The following is a 21,050-nucleotide window of genomic DNA, read 5'->3' on the forward strand; positions in this document are numbered from 1 at the left end:
GCGCAGATGTCAATCTGCCACAAAACTACCGTAAATTCTCTAGTGGCCGTTACAATGTGCCTTGTTTATAGTCTGCTTGTAGTCCGTTTCTGTGTTGGTTCCCCGTGATTAGGTTCCCCAGGTGTTTCCCATTTACCACGCCCCCTTGTTATCTTGTTTAGCTTGTTCTCTTGTGTAAAAATTGTGCTTGTGTTTGTCAGTCAATGTTCATGTTCATTCGTGTTCCCTAGCTTCCAGTGTTCTGTATGTTTTACCTTTTGATTATTAAAGACTCCCTGCACTTAGATCCTTGCCTCTGCCTGCTCTCTTGTCACGTAACACCTAACTCGTTTATCACATTTATTTAAATAGGATGATATTGTACCATATTGATATAAAAAAATACAAATGAAAATATATTCCATTGGTTGTTATTAACAACAAGTGCATTAAACACTAAGGATTCTTAAACTGGGGTTCATGAAGGAACAGTATGGGTTTAGCTGACATGAAAAAAAAAACAGTTTGGGAATCCCTTCATTACATGTAAATAAAAATAACCAAAAAATAAGTACTTGTAATCAGACTACAGTTACTTTTTTATCGATTACATGATTACATTTTAATCACACAAGTCTTTGTCTTTGGAAGGCACATTCATATAATTTGGAAATTCATATTTGTGCATTTGAATCACAAAAGCCTTCCAAAGACAAATGCTTGTATTATTCAAATGTAATCATGTAATGGATAAAAAAGTAACTGCAGTCTGATTACAAGTACATCTTTTTTTGTATCTGATTACATAATCCAGATTACATGTAATCAGTTACTACCCAGCACTTTGTAGCAGATAGGGGAGTTCAATAAGAGATGCTAATTGATTTAACAGGTTAGAGGCAACACAATTATCTGTACTCCAAAAATTTGAAGTGCTTTCCACATTTTCCAGATCCAAACAGAGGCCCTGTTGTCTGTGCATAACAGGCTGCTTTCCGTCCCACTGTGACTAACAAATCAACACCGTGTGAATGCTCTTTGCTCTCAGTGGGAGAATGTGAACTCTCTCCACAGGCCTGTTTCTGCCCTCATTTAATGACCATGTCTGAAGACCTGACACAGAGAGGTGAGCGCATGGCATTTGTCATTGTTACCTGTGTAATGTCTGAATGACTCCAGTGAAAAAGAGGACAAGGTAAGGACATTCATAAACACTGTCCAATGTGCATGAGCTTTTCAGTTCAGACCTACATCTTTCTGCTGTAATCCAGTGACTTCGCAATTGTTTTACTTCACATATCACACATAATATAGGTTTTATAACTTTTACTTTTTAGAATGTTACTCTGCCTAGGCCTTTGGGTTCAGTCTATGTGGCAAAACAGCACATTATTGTGCCATCTCAAAGAGGCACTATTTCATTTTCACTTTCACAGACTTTTACATTAAATGTTCCCTCCTGGTGGAAGGACCTGCCCAACTCAATCCGAGCAGCTGAGTCCTCCATTTTCAAGAATCGGCTAAAAACCACATCTCTTCCATCTTTATTTGACCCTCTAACTCTAGGACTCTCTATTCTAATTCTATTCTTAAAAAATTTAAATAAAAACTTGACCCTTTTAGACTTGCACTCTATTCATTTACTAACTGCTTGTTTTCTTTATAATAAAAAAAACTAACACTAGCTTATCTATTCTTTTTTGTATTCTATCTATTTGTTTTCTTTTTATTTATTGTACAATTAACAAAAAGCAAAAAAAGGCCTCCAACACTAGCTTGCTCTATTCTTTTTCTATTATATCTGTTTTCTTTTTATTTATTATATAATTTAAAAAATATATATAATTATATTATTTTATATATTATAATTATCTTGTTTTGATTGCTTCCATTGTCCTCATTTGTAAGTCACTTTGGATAAAAGTGTCTGCTAAATGATTAAATGTAAATGTAAAACATTTCACCAAAATACACACATTGGAAAGTAAATGTAACATGAGACTAGCGTGATGAAAATTGCTTGCTAACCATTTCTGTAAAAAGTTATAATGCTTTAAATCAGTAGCATTCCACACTTTTTACTTAACAAACAACATGTTTTAGGACTTTTACTTAGAAAAATATTAACTTGCCTGTCTGTTTGTGAAGTGAGCTCTTACAGTTCATCACTTCAGTCAGTCCTTGATATCCCACTGGTTCAAAAAAACCTTAAAATGGGACTCACTTTAGCGTCTGATTAATTCCTATAATGTCTGTCTTAGTTAACATACTAGCATACAGATGTAGATTCCCTGTCTCATGTCCTTTTTTATATGTCTCAGTCCCCTCCATACAGACCCGTAGGCAGTTTCTCAGTAAAAAAGCAGCTAAGAGACCTCGTTCCCATTTGGTTTTGCTAGCATGAACAATCTGCGTCCTCCAAACGTCTCCCTCAGGAACCTGTAACAACACGCTGTTTTTCGTGCCTGTCTCTTTAAATGCAAATGAGCTGCTGCTCCTCGCCCCCTTTTCCAGAATAGAGCTGCGCCATTACAGGGGTCGTATACTAAACTTATTGCAGTATTCCACTGTATTGCATAGATAGGTGTGTAACATATGAGTACTGAATAAGCCAAATTCAAGTCTTCATGACCTCTCACACACAACCTGTTTACTGTACAAACACAACATTTTACTGTTTGCATTTCTAGTACAACCCTCTTTCCTTAGCTCAAATATGCAAACCTCTATGGCACATGCACTGGAATATGTATTATATTGAAAGTTAAATTTTCAAATGAAGATGGCAACATGATCGTTTTATAAAGTATGCGTTCATATGTGCTTCATTTTCGGCGGAGGAAACAGCTGTGGTGTGATGAACGTAGTGAAAACTTAGGCTACTGTAGATGGGAAACCGATTATTGCTCCCCCATGATATTTTGTAAACTAGGTTTATGACAAAGAACTGCACAGATGCAGATATTATAACAATCTATCGATAAACACACACCTGTTTCTAGCTCTGGGCCGCCGCGGTCTGCAGGGTTGCCAGGTTTTCACAACAAAACCAGGCCAATTGCTACTCAAAACTAGCTCAATCATGTTTGGAGGGGGGTTCCCCGAAAAAAATCATGTTTGGGGGTGTAAAATACACATTTTGTGGCGGGGTTCCCCCGATAAAATTAGCATTTTAGGGGCTAAATATCACGTTATTGGGGTTTCATCACCCCGCGGACATGAAAAACAATCCTCGACAATAGTGTTAAAGTAGCCCAATTCCGCGGGAAAACCGCGGACTTGGCAACACTGGTCTGCAGATTGAGTGCCTTGTTTATAGTCTGCTTGTAGTCCGTTTCTGTGTTGGTTCCCCGTGATTAGGTTCCCCAGGTGTTTCCCATTTACCACGCCCCCTTGTTATCTTGTTTAGCTTGTTCTCTTGTGTAAAAATTGTGCTTGTGTTTGTCAGTCAATGTTCATGTTCATTCGTGTTCCCTAGCTTCCAGTGTTCTGTATGTTTTACCTTTTGATTATTAAAGACTCCCTGCACTTAGATCCTTGCCTCTGCCTGCTCTCTTGTCACGTAACACCTAACTCGTTTATCACATTTATTTAAATAGGATGATATTGTACCATATTGATATAAAAAAATACAAATGAAAATATATTCCATTGGTTGTTATTAACAACAAGTGCATTAAACACTAAGGATTCTTAAACTGGGGTTCATGAAGGAACAGTATGGGTTTAGCTGACATGAAAAAAAAAACAGTTTGGGAATCCCTTCATTACATGTAAATAAAAATAACCAAAAAATAAGTACTTGTAATCAGACTACAGTTACTTTTTTATCGATTACATGATTACATTTTAATCACACAAGTCTTTGTCTTTGGAAGGCACATTCATATAATTTGGAAATTCATATTTGTGCATTTGAATCACAAAAGCCTTCCAAAGACAAATGCTTGTATTATTCAAATGTAATCATGTAATGGATAAAAAAGTAACTGCAGTCTGATTACAAGTACATCTTTTTTTGTATCTGATTACATAATCCAGATTACATGTAATCAGTTACTACCCAGCACTTTGTAGCAGATAGGGGAGTTCAATAAGAGATGCTAATTGATTTAACAGGTTAGAGGCAACACAATTATCTGTACTCCAAAAATTTGAAGTGCTTTCCACATTTTCCAGATCCAAACAGAGGCCCTGTTGTCTGTGCATAACAGGCTGCTTTCCGTCCCACTGTGACTAACAAATCAACACCGTGTGAATGCTCTTTGCTCTCAGTGGGAGAATGTGAACTCTCTCCACAGGCCTGTTTCTGCCCTCATTTAATGACCATGTCTGAAGACCTGACACAGAGAGGTGAGCGCATGGCATTTGTCATTGTTACCTGTGTAATGTCTGAATGACTCCAGTGAAAAAGAGGACAAGGTAAGGACATTCATAAACACTGTCCAATGTGCATGAGCTTTTCAGTTCAGACCTACATCTTTCTGCTGTAATCCAGTGACTTCGCAATTGTTTTACTTCACATATCACACATAATATAGGTTTTATAACTTTTACTTTTTAGAATGTTACTCTGCCTAGGCCTTTGGGTTCAGTCTATGTGGCAAAACAGCACATTATTGTGCCATCTCAAAGAGGCACTATTTCATTTTCACTTTCACAGACTTTTACATTAAATGTTCCCTCCTGGTGGAAGGACCTGCCCAACTCAATCCGAGCAGCTGAGTCCTCCATTTTCAAGAATCGGCTAAAAACCACATCTCTTCCATCTTTATTTGACCCTCTAACTCTAGGACTCTCTATTCTAATTCTATTCTTAAAAAATTTAAATAAAAACTTGACCCTTTTAGACTTGCACTCTATTCATTTACTAACTGCTTGTTTTCTTTATAATAAAAAAAACTAACACTAGCTTATCTATTCTTTTTTGTATTCTATCTATTTGTTTTCTTTTTATTTATTGTACAATTAACAAAAAGCAAAAAAAGGCCTCCAACACTAGCTTGCTCTATTCTTTTTCTATTATATCTGTTTTCTTTTTATTTATTATATAATTTAAAAAATATATATAATTATATTATTTTATATATTATAATTATCTTGTTTTGATTGCTTCCATTGTCCTCATTTGTAAGTCACTTTGGATAAAAGTGTCTGCTAAATGATTAAATGTAAATGTAAAACATTTCACCAAAATACACACATTGGAAAGTAAATGTAACATGAGACTAGCGTGATGAAAATTGCTTGCTAACCATTTCTGTAAAAAGTTATAATGCTTTAAATCAGTAGCATTCCACACTTTTTACTTAACAAACAACATGTTTTAGGACTTTTACTTAGAAAAATATTAACTTGCCTGTCTGTTTGTGAAGTGAGCTCTTACAGTTCATCACTTCAGTCAGTCCTTGATATCCCACTGGTTCAAAAAAACCTTAAAATGGGACTCACTTTAGCGTCTGATTAATTCCTATAATGTCTGTCTTAGTTAACATACTAGCATACAGATGTAGATTCCCTGTCTCATGTCCTTTTTTATATGTCTCAGTCCCCTCCATACAGACCCGTAGGCAGTTTCTCAGTAAAAAAGCAGCTAAGAGACCTCGTTCCCATTTGGTTTTGCTAGCATGAACAATCTGCGTCCTCCAAACGTCTCCCTCAGGAACCTGTAACTGTGGAGTGCAGATTCACGCTAGCTTGATGGAGAAATGCCCTCTAAACATAACATTAAGCATCATGATAGAATAAACACGTTATTAAATTAATCAAATTGCCTGAAAAATAAAGAAATGTATAATTATATATGTGATAAAAACATTTTTATTGTATTTTAAACACAAATACAAGGTTTTTAATAAATAAATTAGAAAAAATGTTGAAAATTGTTTGAATAAGGTACATTTAAAGAGGTCTAAAATAAATAAAATGTGCACATCATGAACAATTTTCATTAGTATAACTGCATTGTGCAAAATGCACACTCTATTTAATATTTAATAATACTTCACAGCTTTAATATTTAATTAATTTACCCCCCCCCAAATATCTTTCAAATATAATACAATATAATTTATATAATTTAATATAATATATTTTAATATTTCAATTATAAAGCTAAACATTTAGACACAGCTGAAACTAAAGACTTTATTAAAGTGAAATCCTCATATAATCATTCATAATGATAGGGTTTGCATGAAGTGCGCTTTTGTTAATTCACACATCTAGATGCTAATATCTCCATTGCACACTATGAATTACATGCTGCAAAACAGAAAACAGCATCATCATTAAGAGTCTTTCACTCCATTCACATTAACAGTGAAATGCTAACAGCATTTGAAGAGAATAGAAGCAAATGGAATCAGTGTGCCAGGGGCGTCAGAACGCAGCCTCACGCTTTTATTTTCATTTATTACTAATTTGCCATGAGCAGACCAGAGCAAAGCAACTGAGAACAAACATCCCACGGCCAGTTTTGATAATTGATAATTACTAAATATTTGTCAATAATATGTTTTCAGAGTATTCCATTAGCAGCACAATTACCACAGAATTCGTAGAGTGGTCTTCAGACATCAGGAACACAGTAAACATTTCAAAAGGTTTATATTGTATGAAAACCAACAGCCATCCATTGAATTTCCATAAAACAGTCTTTTTTACTGTAATCTTTTTCTCATCATCATGTCATTCAAACCTGCATTTCTGACTTTCCTCATAAAAACATATTGACTGGAGGCTGTCAAGGACAATAAAGCAGCATTAAAGGGGACCCATTATGCAAAATTCACTTTTGCAAGGTGTCATAAATGTGTGTTGGCAGTGTGTGTACACAACCACCCTATAATGATAAAAATCCACCCACTCCTTTTTTTTTAATCCCCAGAAATAATAAGCAGTGTCTCCCAATGGCCCATTTTAGCATTGGTGCTAATGTGACGTCACATTAGCCACAGGCCCCACCCACGAATGTTGACAGACGCTGCCGTTTTAACATAGAACCGCCCTGAGGGAGTTCACAGCGAGTTGTACACAGTCCGCCATTGCTGCACTGACGAGAATGTCTCCCAAGCGTTTTAGGTGTTCTGTAGCTGGATGTATTAATCCACATAGCTCTCTCCATTTACTCCCGAAATCTGATCCACTGAAGACGAGGTGGATTGATTTTGTTTTTCGAAGAAAATGCTCCCTCAACTCTACAGAAATGTGTTTACGTCTGCGCGAATCATTTTACACTGGACTGCTGTGTGAATGAGGGTCTGTATAAAGCAGGTTTGGTAACACTTTACTTGAAGGGGTGTGCATAAGACTGACATGACACCTTCATAATCATGACATGACACATGTCATGAATATGAAGGAGGTTTTATGCATGTTTATGACAACTGTCATTAAGTGTCATTCACTCAGTTATGTCATCTTTAATGTAAATATGACATTATTTGACCTAACCCTAACCTAACCCTACCCCTACCATTACCCCTAACCATAGCCCATAACAAAGACATCTCAAACAATGTCATATTTGCATTAAAAATTACATAACGGAGTGAATGACACTTAATGACAGTTGTCATAAACATGCATAAAAAACCTTCATATTCATGACATGTGTCATGTCATGATTATGTAGGTGTCATGTCATGATTATGAAGGTGTCACATCAGTCTTATGCACACCCCTTCAAGTAAAGTGTAACCGCAGGGGTTGCACAAAAGTTGCTCCTGAAGGATGGAGCAGTGCCAACTGTTCGTGATCCGGCTAACGTTACGCCATCTAGAAGAAGTAAGCATCACGCGTTTGTTTTCCAAATTACCTTTCTGAAAGAGCTTCTTGGCACTCTGTAAGGCTAATGTTGCTAAAGCTACCATTGTCTGTCTGTTTTCACTGATGCTGCCTTCACGTGCTACCAGAATGATCGTGAATAGAAATGTGGTAGTTAAAAATCGCATATGAAAGCAATGTGAAATCGACCGCTTGAATTTGTCTAGCTCATAATCATATTCAGGACTTATAAAGTTCGTGTTAGCACACGATGGCACCATGAGACCAGCTATGTTGTTATTTTTATAGCACCGTGCTCCCCATCTGTGTAATTCATAAATAATCTGGCAGGGTGCAGAATTCAGCATGACACCGGTTCGAACATATATGGCTGAACACCGCTACCAGCAGTTTCTGACATTTTCAGTGCGTGAGAGAGTGTTTTGTTATTGCTGGCATGCCGGTGCGTGAGCTCTAGAAACTCCACCCTCTTCTGAAAGGACCAGCTCATTTTCATTTAAAGGGAAAAACACAAAAAACTGCGTGTTTTGGCTCATACCCTAAAAATGGCAATTTCAACAAGCTATAAACAATTATATGTAGGGTATTTTGAGGTAAAACTTCACATACACACTCTGGGGACATCAGAGACTTATTTTACATCTTGTAAAAAGGGGCATAATAGGTCACCTTTAAAGCTGAAAAGCAAATCTATCAAATTGAATTCATAATTCTCCATATTTAAACTTGCTGCTAAAGTTGTGGAAGCTGGCAGAAGTGAAAAAAAATACCAGCATGAGCATTTTTACAAAGTAAACTCTTTTGTGCTGCATGAAAGAAAGTCACATGGGTTCAAAATGTATATTTTAGGAGAACTATTCCTTTAACAAAGTTACACTGACTCTAGACTTAAATCTATTGTTTACTAAGTTTTCCAGTTTATTAATCCTATCCTGTATCACATTTGATACACTAATTTCCAAGGCCTCTTAATAACCAAAGATTACCAGAACTTTGTTGAAAAACCTGTTGTTCACAATCTACTACATGCCTTACGTTGTCTGATTGGTAGCTTATACTTTAAAGCAAGTAAAAGTAATTTTAGTATAATAATAATAATAAAAAGCTCTTTCAGGTTGTGGTATATGTTTATTTATTTATTTATTTTTGTGAAATATTTGAAATCTGTGAAATAATTGTTATGCAAACATTAAGCAAATGTAAGAATTTATAAGAATAATAATATTTTTTGTTATAATTCTGAATATCTGTTAATAATAACTATTGTTAATAATATTTGAAGATTAACATTTACTGGACTGAAGAGACTTTAGTTTATTTTATTATATATTACACCTTTTTTTTTTTTTTTTTGAAAAATCATGTTACAATGTGAGCATCAAATATGATCATCTGGCTTTTGAGGTATGTTTATATTTTTCATCTCTTAATCATCTTAATTTTATACTAGACTCAGCAATGCACAATGTGTAAAGTACGTCCACTTTACACTCTTTCCATCAGGACCCTCAGTTGGTCTGGACATTAATGATTTGGTATTGTAATTCACTTTGCAATCAAAGCATAAAATAACAGTCAGGAAGGGGCACTGTGACTGATTACCAATGTTAAAGGTGAAAAAGGATTGCTGTAGATCAGATTGGAATTATAATGGAATATTGTATAGGCTGTTGGATGAGGGAAAGCAGGGTCTGGGATTCAGAACACACATTTCAGCTTAATGAGGCTTTGAAACCGGTTGGGTTCAATGTCACCCTCATTTGTCCCACTCAGGCCACCAGAGCATGAAATGTTGCCTTTCACTGTGATTGCCATCGGCTATTGCCCCTACCATAAAGAAGGTTCATCACGTAATACGATGGGGGCCAGTTCTGCTAAACCTCGCATTACCTTTGTATTTCATAAACACAATAGGAAGCATCAGCTAGTGGGTTTGATGGGAGAAAAGACCAAATTAATGCATGACATGACTCTTCTTAATGCTTTGCCGAGCACTAAACACAAATCTCTGTGGTCCACTTGCAAAAAAAAGTCACAACATCCATCACAGCTAGAAACTAAATGAAACACGAATGTTCTTCAAAATTGCAAACGCAAGAGATAACCGTCCCTCACCATTAGAAACCTGGCTGTACGTTTGCCCCTGACAATCATAAAGCACTATATGAGAATGGTACAGATGCCCAAAAGTATTGTGTAATGATAAAGTACGGCCATCTCTAACCACTTTAAATCACAACGAGCTGCCCATCTGAGTTTTGAGGTGCTGTAGTTGCATAACCGCCCATAAAAGAGTTTACAGCAAAGGCCACAGAGCATTGAAGCTACTCAGCGGATAAATCAATCTTCACAATATGTGGGCTGCAGTCATATTCTGAACCAGACCTCTCTAATAGGATTTATGCAATCTGATTAGGTGATAATGATCAATGAGGTTTCACAGCATTGATGAGGCAATAAAAGATGAGAAATCCGTTAACATCAGGTAAATATATTATTATTTATGTGAAAAGCATTTCATTTTGGAAGATTAGTGTCTATTAGCTTTCAAAAATCTTAATTAATCTTAATTTGGCACAAAGTATGCTGGATGGGTTCTATTGTTGTCTAGGAAGCCTGTAGTTGTCATAGGACAAAGTAGAGGTGCCATGCTTTATTCAATAGCGAAACAAAAAATCAACTGAACAAAAGGCTGTTTTGTCATTTATTTGACATTAAAACAGATCGACTAATTGCTCTCCAGCTGAAGATATCTAAAGTTGTCCAGATATGAAAAGAAATATTGTTTCAATCCAAGTTGAACTCATTGATAAAAAAAAATGGCTAATAAATTAGAAAAAAACTTTAATAATCAAAATAAATACATAAATCAATTATTTACAGTGTAGTACACTTGAAAAAGAAGTTTTTTAAGCACATAGGATTATTTAAAAGTAGAAATGTTACAGGTTGGACTACTGTTTTTGTATATTTGAGTATTTTAGCATTGTAAAATTGTAAATAAAATAAGCATTACTGAACTACATTTGACAAAAAAAAATACTAATAATATTTAATTTTTTTTACTTTGATATTTTAGTGTGTTACTTGGAATTAAACTAACTTTAATACAATGCAATACACACACACACAGCATTGCATTAAAGTTGAAATTGTTATATATAATAATTTCTACACTGTTTTTTTTCAGTGGCTTTTGTTCCATCATAGATGCATCAACCTCACTTTTTGCTTTTGTAAAAGTAATTTTCTATGGTAGCTATGCCACCAATGCTGTGGCTGGAGCTTAATTTCTAATGAACCACTAACTTTGCTTTGAATAACTCCAAAAACTGAGATAAAGATTTCACATAATCATCAAAACCAAATTGAAAACGACAGCCACAGCTATTTTGTAGCCATTGAGCACATGGCTCATCTGCCATCAGCAAAGGATAAGGAAAGGGATCAGGATGCATTTTGTTTCAAAAAGGGGACTTTTAGAACCTCACAAAACAGTTTGAGAGCCAATAATAGGGCATCATGCAAGAGGTGGGAACTATAAGGTTTAATTTCCCTTTAGGTGTCTAATTCAAGGTGTTGTAAATCCTGACATTTTGCTCCATTTAGTTACACTGACTGATCTTCGAGCAAAAGCCTCTGCTGATGGAGTAAACGCTTACTCAGGGGGATTGTGACTGTAGAGAGAGAGGGAAAAAAATGCACTAGATGCTGTATAAGATGCTTCATTGTCTGTCTTCTAAGCAGCTTCCTAACTGAAATACAACATCCTAAGTGACTGATTTAAGATGCACATTTGATTCCAGTGCAGATTGACATCATAACTGTTCACTAGCCTTATACTCTGATCCACATAAAATCTGCTTATTCTGTTCAACAATGGCATGCAAAAATAGTAACAACTGTTTGTGTTGTTTTTGGATGCAAGTTAGGGCAGGGTAGATCTGAAATAGCAATGAAAAACTCATTGGCACAGCAGTCTCTGCAAATGGTTCTACAAAAAAAAAGAAAAAAAAATTGAAGAAATGTTTTTAATTCAAAAATAAAATGACCAAAATAAAGCAAATTACACTTCTGTTTGTAATATTAATTTGCTGTTTTTTCTACTAAGAACATCAGACAAAACAGTATTTTTTAAAGATCTGAAGCCAGTTTAAGAACATTTGGCAAACTCTGATTAGTTCCTTCCTAACAAGTGCTCAGTCTGGTACCATTTAAACCATTTTATTTACTAATAAAAATCTGTAATGATGTTGCTGTCACGATCTGAAATAGCAATGAAAAACTCATTGGCACAGCAGTCTCTGCAAATGGTTCTACAAAAAAAAAAAAAAAAAAAATTGAAGAAATGTTTTTAATTAAAAAATAAAATGACCAAAATAAAGCAAATTACACTTCTGTTTGTAATATTAATTTGCTGTTTTTTCTACTAAGAACATCAGACAAAACAGTATTTTTTAAAGATCTGAAGCCAGTTTAAGAACATTTGGCAAACTCTGATTAGTTCCTTCCTAACAAGTGCTCAGTCTGGTACCATTTAAACCATTTTATTTACTAATAAAAATCTGTAATGATGTTGCTGTCAAGCAATCTGACTGGAGTGTGCAAATTTCCATAAATGCTTTCTAGTGTTTATGTACAGTATTAATCAATCAGTGAACGGATGATCTGTGAAAGTGGAGTCTGACACTCAGACTTATAGACACGATGTAATGTTGCAAAAATATATTTTAAAAGTCAGCTTAATTAGAATGAATTATTTTAGAACAGAGCTTGAGGAATAAAATAAAATAAAATAAAATAAAAGCCAAAAGTGAAACTGAAATTGAAAAATGTTGGGGGGAAAAAAACTAAAGAATTAAAAGAAAAAAAAAAATGGTGATCCACTTCATATGAGTGAACCTAATGATGATTGTGCACTAGAAAAGTGTGTTTCAGCTAAAGCTGCTGTAAGTTTGGACTTCCAGTCTGGAAATAGATGAGCGTATCAGACTGCCTGATCACACAGAGATCTGCACGAGTCTCTGAGGAGTCCTGAAAAGACAGAATCAAAAGATCCCGCAGGGAAGAGTTCTGGGAAAGCACAATCAAACACGGCTCTCACTGAAATGGAAGAGGCTGCCACTATTTGACCAGCCCGGAAGGTGCAATTCACCCACTTTATAACACACACTCAGTCTCGCCCGCTCCCACAAACACAGCAACACATCCCACAAACCTTTTGAAGTAAGTGTCAGCAGAAAGTGATGCTTTCACAAAGCCTAAGCTCATCGAGGGAATTTCTGAGAGTAGAGGCTCTTTTTTTCTTTTTTTTCAGGTCAACCTCTTCCTCTTTATCCCTCCATCTAGTTTTTTTTTTTTTGTGGATTTCGTGGATATCCTATCAACAGAGAGGTGGGCTTCAGGGGTTTAAGCCCTGAATCTGTATTTTTATATTTACATTTTTTTATTACATTGTCTTTACTACTATGTTTTCATTCCTAGTAATTCATCACAGATAAATAGCTTTAATTCTGATATCTTCTTCAGAAGTAGTCTTGTAAGGTAGACTGTTTAGGATTATCATTTAAGTCTAATGCATACTGCAGTTTATTCAGCATGAAAGCTTGTTAAATTTACAATACGCTCTTGCATTCTGTTTTGAGGACAAAACTAAATTAAATTAAGGGAACCTGTTGTTTCATATTTTGTTATTACAGTTTCATCGAGATGTAAGCTAATAATTCAATAATACTTCAGAAGCATAATTCTGAAAAAACAAAAAAAACAAAGTGGAATACAAATATTTGCAAACCATCCCAGCAATATCCTTGAAACTCACATAGAAAATATCACAAACTGCGTTAAATAAAAGTAAATGACACAATGGAAAAGAACAGTTCCTATTCTCTGTTAGGCTGTTAGACTCTTGATCTCAGGGACTATTTCTTCTAGCGGAAGGATGGCATTTAATGATTTCAATTGAAAAATTACAATTAATACATATATTTTTGCCTTCGATATTTGTATTGTGCATGTCGGACCTAACAGTGCGGCCTCTCGTACCTTATTGGTTACATAATATTAGTAAACATACCAAAAAGTATCAACCTTTTTTTTTTTCAAAAACATTGTTATCTTGATCTGAGAATCCTGGCTCATTTTGGAGAAGACCCAAGAACGTAATCGACGTAATCAGCGTTGTTTACGTTCGGGGGAGAAAGCATGCGCATTGACATAATCTGCGTAATCAAAAAGTATTCTCGTAGCTTCGCAAAACTGAAGTTGAGCCACTGATGTCACATGGGCTATTTTACCGATGTCCTTACTACGTTTCTGGACCTGGGAACATTACAGTTGCATTGCTGTCTATGGAGGGTCAGAGAGCTCTCACATTTCATCAAAAATATCTTAATTTGTGTTCCGAAGATGAACGGAGGTCTTATGGGTTTGGAACGACATGAGGGTGAGTAATTAATGACAGAATTTTCATTTTTGGGTGAACTATCCCTTTAAGTTTGGGCAGGACTGCTTTTTTGGGGTGTTAAATAATGACACAAATACCAGTAATTTGACGATCGCAAACGTTAGTAAATCGCATTGCGTGATTCATTGTAATACTCTCCTCCTATAAATTTTGCGTCTGAAAGGGAAACTCCTCTGAATGCATATTCTATAAGGTCAGGCACAAAAACAACTGTGTCCATGCCTTTTCAGCGCTAATTCTACAATGCGTGTCTTTAGTAAATCCTGACAGAACAATTTTAATGGCAAAAGATGGTTTGCTGTTAGCTGTTAGTAAATCTGGCCCTTGACCTTTCAGGCTTGCAAACTTTCAAAAAAATTAACAAATAAATATACACTACTTTTTCTCAGAAGCACTTTTTTTAACAATCTGCCATCTTTTAAATGGGGCTTGTACGGTAAGCAAATACTATTGTATGATGAATTTGCAAAGGCTGAGACTAAACATGTTTGACTGTTTCCAGCAATTAGATGTCAGTCCACACTGAACTGCTGTACTAAGTAAGTAACTCAATCTGATACATTAGAATGTATTTAATCTTTAATATAAAGCATGATTTTGAACCAATAAGATTTAACAGTGGGTGGGGCTATATAAATAGAAACCAAGCGATTGATGGATTGTCTTGACAATTGACGCATTTGTGGTTGGTTAGGACAAAACTGAGAAAAAAAGCTTTTAGCATTTGCTACTTTGTCTGTAGGATACGGCAAAAGGTTAGTGGGATAATTTTTGATTAGTTCAAATTTCAACCAACATTTAAAAATGTTGCCATTATTTTCTTCCCCATTGACGTCATCCCATTGACTCCCTGACGTCACTTCCTGTTTGTTGCTGCCGTGTGGTTTGAGTTTGAGCTTCGTCAAGTTAATTCTTTGTCGTCTAATTTTTATCTTAAAATCAATTTTATACACCATCCTTTTTCAGTTTTATAACGTGTGAATATATCCCCTATCGTATTCTACAACAAAAACAATCAGAGCGCTTTGTTAGCACTAGTTCTATTTTTGACTTCCGAGTCCGCTATTAGCATATAGCCCGCTAGCATCGCCAGCGTGGTTGCCGCTAATCTCGCTTACACTAATACTCTATTCACACACATTACCATTGTTTTAACATACAAAAAGAGATGTTCATGGCACAAAGGCATGATGTCCATGCTCCTTTTTGTCTACTCAATGCAAGTAAATGATGATCAAGGTCTGTCAACTTCAAAAAAAAATTGTATTTGATTAAATAAGATTAAAAGCATCATATTAAGGTTAATTTGATGATGAATGATGAATTGCACAGCACCATTAATTTATGACACTCAGTTTAATGATGTCAGCATGTGGTTGGTATTTGATGAAATATTTTATTTTCTTCCAGGTAATTACCACTGACTAGCTTAACTGTAAGTTTTGAATTTGTAGCTGTTCTAGTACAATTAGAAAGATAAATTAATGGCACAGGTGGAATGAAAGAGAGAGAGAGAGTCAAATAAGAAGCAGCCAGACCCCTTCATCATTATTCCATTATCTCTTTAGTCCACTAGCAGACTCAGCATTCATTGTGACGCTCTATTGTCCCCATCTGTCTGTTACCATGGCAACCAATGGGGACACCCAAGCCCTGGCATGGGCTCTTTTGTGTGCACTGATGCCACTGCCAGAGAAATGTGCGCCATCATTAAAGCTCTCTAACTCACCAAAGACTGAATCTCTGCTTCATTAATGATGTTTAGTGTGAAAACTAGAGCTGCCAAAGTTAATATCCTCACCTTTGAGATCAATTATATATGTTGGGGGGGGGAATTAATCTTCAAAAGAACGCAATTCAATTTAATAATTACTTTCTTTAAAAGCTATTTACTAACCCCAAATATTTGAACAGCATAGTGTGTGTATACAGTGGGTATGGAAAGTATTCAGACCCCCTTAAATTTTTCACTCTTTGTTATATTGCAGCCATTTGCTAAAATCATTTAAGTAATTTTTTTTCCTCATTAATGTACACACAGCACCCCATATTGACAGAAAAACACAGATGTAAGATTTTTAAATATTTTTTACCAAAGTTTCTTGTGCTCATCAATTGAATTTTCAGCATCATTACTCCAGTCTTCAGTGTCACATGATCATTCAGAAATCATTCTAATATGCTGATTTATTATCAATGTTGGAAACAGTTGTGCTGCTTCATGTTTTTTGGAACCTGTGATACTTTTTTTCAGGATTCTTTTATGAATATAATTTTTATTTTATTTTTTAAACTACATTTATTCAAAATGGAAATATTGTGTTACAATATACACTACCGTTCAAAAGTTTGAAGTCAGAAAAATGTATTCTTTCTTTTTTTTGAAAGTAATGAATACTTTTATACAGCAAGGATGTGTTAAATAGATAAAAAGTGATAGTAAAGACTCATATTGTTAGAAAATATTTTAATTTTAAGTCAAGTGACGTGTGAAGTGTGGCCAAGTATGGTGTCTCATACTCGGGATTTATGCTCTGCATTTAACCCATCCAAGTGCGCACACACACACACCATGAACACACACCCGGAGCAGTGGGCTGCCAATGCTGCGGTGCCCGGGGAGCAGTTGGGGGTTCGGTGCCTTGCTCAAGGGTCTCACCTCAGTCGTGGTATTGAAGGTGGAAAGAGTGCTGGTTATTCACCCCCCCCACTGAATAACATATATTATATTATGTGTTAACTGTCATGAAATCAATGTCACTTTATTGATTACCTTTATTTATGTACTGACTTTATATACTGACTGCCCTGGTGAAAACAATCTTTTTTTTTGTGAGAAATTTAAACTAACACTGTATCCTTTTATATAAACAGTTCTATTGCTCAGGTAGACTAATATGGTGTCTCAGTGAGCAATACTGTGTGCATTAGCTCTTTCACAATGGCGGTGTAAAGGCGATTTCCCCAGGCACTGCAGCAGCTATAAAAGGGCTTGTCAGTTAACCTGTCCATTGGATTGGTGTCAGACTATATATGGGGGCTAAGGGAGCACTGAGAGAATGAAAAGAAAAACAGAGCAACATAGTGGAAAAGGGGAAAGTTTGTTAGCAGACAGAAACCTCTAAATGATGCAATCTGATGATAGTCTTTGCACAGGATGGATGTGGGGAAGTTATGCATAAACTACAAGGAGAACCTATTTCATCAAGGTTGACTGTAATAAAAATGCATTATTTTAGACATTCAGAAAGCCAATGCTTCCGAGGCAAAGACAGCATATTCATACTCATAAGTTACTCAGCCTCAGGTCAAGATGGATGTGTGTGTACATTCATCTGATTTGTAGAAATTTAGCATTACATCACTTGCTCACCAATGAATTATATTCAGTGAATGGGTGCCGTCAGAATGAGAGTTCATAGGTTATGGACTTGAATTTTACAACGGTTTGAAGTTAACACATCTCGATGAATTTCTTTCTAACAAAAACACAGCTTTTCACTTTACAAGACGTTAACTGATGGACTGTGATTTTTTTTTTCAACTGTTTGGACACTCTTTCTGACGGCACCCGTTCACTGCAGATGATCCATTAGTGAACAAGTGATGTAATGCTACATTTCTCCAAATCTGTTCCAATTTAGTAACAAACTCTTTTACATCTTATGTAAGTATATTTTCAGCTAATTTAAATTTTTAGGTCAAGTATTTCTTGAAAAACAACTATTTCAGAAAACAAGCATTTGTGCAATTGGACTTTTGACTCAAAATTTCAAAGAGTGCTGAGATATAACGCTCATGCCATCCTCCCCATGTGAAACTAGCCGCTACAACATGAACTGAATGACTGATCCGGCAATAAACTTTTCAAGCACCCCCACACATGCTCCAAATGGACTCCACTAGAATGAAATTGATGCATGATTACCATTTAAGTATCAACTGCTGCTTTAATTTCCTTTGCTTATTGGCCATGTAGCACCGCTATCCAAAGTTTAATTGCAGAAAATGCCCTCCAGGAACAATCTGGGGTTAAGTGCAAGGCATTATTCTCAGGATCATAATGACACTCGACACTCGTGGGACCACCGTGCTTTATAATCAGACAAGAGTTGAAACTCTGAAACAATGGTCATGCAGTAGTACTTTACTCAAAAGCTTCTCATTTATCAGAAAAGTCTGATTACGGTAATTATCACTGAATGTGTTATTCAGAGAAGCTTTGAAGAACATTTCATAACTACAATAATAAAACAAGAACTATCTCTGAATGCCCTCACATGACTTTACAAGTTTAAGACACATGTAAAACAACATGCTCAGGCTTAATTAGTCAAGGAGATTAAACTCAAATGTTAATGCTAATTGCATGCAGTGAATATAACAAAGACCTTAGAGCAGAAGACCTATATTCAGTTGTGTTGCAACTCAAAAGTGGGTTGCATATCTTTTTTGAGGGATAAAACAATCCAAATTCAAATAAAACTAAACTAACCATGTAATTATACATACTGTAGTTAGCAAAAAGCTTATCTACATTAACCCTCAAGAATCCTTTGTATAGCAGACCTTAATTTGTCCTCCGTGGACCCACTTGGGCACGAAGGTCTCAGGTGTGGTCCCATTTATTTATTTTTTTTAATAAATGTCAGATTACTGTCTTCGATAAAAATTACCTCTAAAAGTACCATATTTTTATGTAAAATATGCTTATTTTTATGTTATGTTTAATATGTATTATACTACAGTAAAAAATAAAATCATTCCAGTAAGTTCAGACAGCCAAAACCTAAAGTTTGGTGACATCTGGTGACATATGATGGTATACAAATATCAAAATATCAAAAATATCAATAGCCACTGCTGTAGTACTCAATGGTTGCATATAGGCTGAAATCAATAAACCATTGTTATAATGAACTTAACCGCTTAAGTTTTAGATTTTATCACAAGTTAAAAGTGTAGAATTAAAAAAAAAAAAATCTGACCATGCTATAAGGAAAAGACAAAGTAGGAGACAGTAGGAGAGTAATAATTTATTTCTAACAAAAAAAACATCAAATTTCAATAATTTAAAAAAGTTAAATGGAACCAAATGGTGCCAAACAAGTAAGAATAAACAATAAAATAACAAGTAGCATGCTCTAGCCTTTTAATTTTTTTTTGCAGTAGGACTTTGATCTGACTTTGAAGTGTGTGTGTGTGTGTGTGTGTGTGTGTGTGTGTGTGTGTGTGTGTGTGTGTGTGTGTGTGTGTGTGTGTGTGTGTGTGTGTGTGTGTGCGCGCGCACACAGTGGCTGAGTGGCACAAAAAAAGCCATTGGCTCATTCAATTCTTTGGGTTTTTTATGTGTGACTGGTTTTTATTCAACAAAATAAACAATAATAAAAAAAAAACTTGCTGTGTTATAGGCTCATTCAATGCTTTATATGGGTTTGTGTGTGTATTGGTGTGTGTGTGTGTTTGCCATATTGAGAATGTTGTATAGACTCACCCCTATGTATGATCGGCATTGTATTGGATTTATTGATTTTTATTGGAAAATTTTTTAAAAATGCTTTGAATTTTTGTATTTCCCATTCATTTCCTAAGGGTGCCCAACCACTTTTTTTTTGCCCAAATTTGTCCCAAATGATGATTGAGGGTTAAAAAAAGGAAAATAAACTTTCATTATCTTTGCAGTTGATATCAAATGTCATGAATCTAATCAAACTATTATGGCCCAAATCTGTCACAGAGTAATATAATTGGTATTACTAAAATTTAAAATAAATCTAAAATGAAATAAAGAATGTCAGTGCTGTGTTGGATTATTATCATTAAATTAAAAATAAAACTATAAACAATGTTACTTGAAACAAATATATATTTTTTTATTATTTCAGCTAGTTGCAACAAACTATAGTTAAAACTATACAGACAGATTTTTAAAAAATGTGGAAAACAACAAAATTAAAGTGAAAACTGAAAATAAATCTGATTAAAAATATTAACAAAAGGTACAACTACTGTACAAAAGTTTGCAGTTAAAAGTCAGATTTCAATATGAATTCACATTTCTCATAATTTTATAAGAATAAATTATCTTAAATATCTTAACCTACTACTGTATGAATACAAATATCTTAACATGTTTTTAAAGACACAATAGGGCATTTTATTGTGTCTATTATTTATGTATTAGGAGAAACAGAACTGATAATTAAATTAAACATAATGGGAAAGACACTTAAGCTGAAAGAGCAACCCCTGAGCAATAGGTTGTCTGTCATCTTAGTCAGCATGTTATAGAACATACTTTCATTCAAATGTTCAGCTGAAACATTCAAGCATGTCTACGCTGAGCAAAAATGCAGTCTAGGAAGGCAGCTAACTAGGTTTGCAAACCCATCTGTTGGAAGAACTGAGCATTTCTGAGGAAATGTGAGACTATCAGGATGTGCTAGAAAGACACGATTCTACTCTCATTTGTTATTCCAGAGTCAGACAGTGAGGTGAAAACAACAGGGACAAAATGTACAGAGGGAGATAGAGACAGTCATAGAAAGAAAAAGACAGGCATGTTTTAATGCTAAAGCATGTTGGATATCAAATCCTGGTGTATTGTAAATGCTGACAGTTCAAACAATCTCTCTGACATTCAACAAACACTAACAATATAATGTTTTCATATGCATCCCACGCTTATGATGAAGTAGAGGAAGATTGTTATTGCCCAGAGGTTTATTTTACTTAGTTTCAAAAGTAAGAGTAATCTCTTAAAGTAAACAAAAACATACATATACTGCAATAGTTGACATCCAGTAAGAATATAGAG

Source organism: Sinocyclocheilus grahami, unplaced genomic scaffold, assembly GCF_001515645.1.
Source record: "Sinocyclocheilus grahami isolate Dianchi unplaced genomic scaffold, SAMN03320097.WGS_v1.1 scaffold563.1, whole genome shotgun sequence".
NCBI lineage: Eukaryota > Metazoa > Chordata > Actinopteri > Cypriniformes > Cyprinidae > Sinocyclocheilus > Sinocyclocheilus grahami.